This window comes from Rhinolophus ferrumequinum, chromosome 19, assembly GCF_004115265.2.
Source record: "Rhinolophus ferrumequinum isolate MPI-CBG mRhiFer1 chromosome 19, mRhiFer1_v1.p, whole genome shotgun sequence".
Classification (NCBI taxonomy): domain Eukaryota; kingdom Metazoa; phylum Chordata; class Mammalia; order Chiroptera; family Rhinolophidae; genus Rhinolophus; species Rhinolophus ferrumequinum.
Window position 1 is genome coordinate 16,102,547 of NC_046302.1, and position 1,901 is coordinate 16,104,447.

Genomic DNA, 1,901 nt, shown 5'->3' on the forward strand with positions numbered 1-1,901 from the left:
TGGCCATATGCTTCTCATAAAATGTACGACATTTGCGTTCATCGTCCACTTCAATGAGTTTCTGGCAGCCAGTGGCTGTAAAAGAGATGTTCAGCTTCATCCTGAAGCAGCCGACTGCCTCTGATGTGTCACAAAAAAGAGCTAAGTTCATTTTTTGTTTTTAATGGATTTTGAATTCATCAGTGATGCTAAAATTAAACTAATGCTCTAAAATTACAGGTCTGGAAGCATGTAGTACATTCTCTCCACATGGAAAACATTTTATTATTTTCTGGGTTTTTTGTTTTGTTTTGTTTTGTTTTGTTTTTTCCCCCCAAATCAACACATGATTTTTATTGCATCTTTAAAATATCACAAGTAAGTGAGGAATCACTCGACATCTTGATGTTTCGGTAGCTGGACAACTTAGATCTTATTCATCAGCCTCTGCATTGTTCCTTTTTCAGAAACATGGATACCATCCAAAAATTTTCTGATATCCTTGTTTTTAACTGTTGTGGCTTGTTGAATCAAAGCAGCTGAATTTGATACAAGTTCAATATCATTTCCTTCAAAAATTAACTCATCTTTCTGGGCTTGAGATACTGAACAAGCAACACCTGACCTCATCCGAACCCTGCAGATATATTTTTCACCCAAGAAATTTCAGATTTCAACAAGAGAACCATTTTCCTGAATAATGATGTTGTTGGGGAAGTGAGCGTACACAGACCTCATCCTGTAACAGGAGCCCAAGGTAACACCCTTGATCATGTTCTGTACGTGACTACAGATAGTGCGAACAGTAGCCAGTTCCTTTCTATCTCCTCGCCATTGGTCAACCCGGAGCCTCTTCTTCTTTCCAAGGAGACTGAGTTCTACATTGATGTGATTGAAGTCCCTCTGCAGGGCGCCTCTGGGGCCCTTCACAGTAACTGTGATCCCTTCAGAGTGATGTCCACATTTTCTGGAATGTCCACAGTCTGATTCTGAGAATAGTCTTCATCCTCATAGTAGATGCAGCAAAGAATGATTATTTTCTGTTTTAAGGATAATAGTTCCCCAGACTGTAATATTTACTGATGATGGAATTCAGTTATCAAGTCATACATACTAATACACCCACGTCCACGCCTGACATGTTCCCTCCATCTATTCAACTCTTTCTTTCTGCTTCTCTTGTTGTCCCTGGGCTCTTTTTGAAACCCCAATAAAATGCTTTCTTTTATTTAAAGCTTTTCAGTTTTGTTTTTTGGTTTTTTCCTAAGAATCAGGAAAACACAATGGAGACCAAAAAAAAATTTTTTTTTCAAAAGAAATATGTCACCCTTGGCAGAAATGCCAGTTATTCCTCTGTTATTTTATATAGCCATATGGCACGAAGAAAAATTATCTAATTTACTCAACTTTCTTACTGAAAATTAACTTTAAAAAGTAAAAAATACAGTGAAATAAACTATATCAATTGCCCTTTAAGCAACTTCCTTCCATGGAATAATTAGGAAGCTCTTCATTTATACCTACAAAGCAAGAGGTCTGGCCCTTATCTATGCACAGATTTTAAAGAAGTTAACAGATGATTGGAAACTAACCTAAGGGGCACATTAGATTTCTATTTTTCCTGAAGTACCCAAAATGATGTGCATTTATGAACAAACTTCCTGACTCAAAGGGCAATTTTAAAGAAAAAAACCTGCAGACTAATGGGCTCCCTTTCTGAGAGGATGAGACCTCTGGTTACAGATAATTGTAAGTATAGTCTCCTAGACAAAAATAAGGGCAGCTTTCAAAGTAACTAGACTGATTTTTTATTAGTTTTTCCAATGGGTGGTGAACACACACTATCATATGTAGATGATATATTACAGAATTGTACACTTGAAACCTACGTAATTTTACCATGTTTCCCCAAAAATAAGACA

The 1,901-nt window shown here is 36.7% G+C and overlaps 1 pseudogene; it reads right to left on the reverse strand.

The window, feature by feature from the left end:
• Nucleotides 1–405: 405 nt before the first annotated feature.
• LOC117038700 (60S ribosomal protein L9-like) lies at nt 406–1,120 on the reverse strand (annotated as a pseudogene).
• Nucleotides 1,121–1,901: the final 781 nt, after the last annotated feature.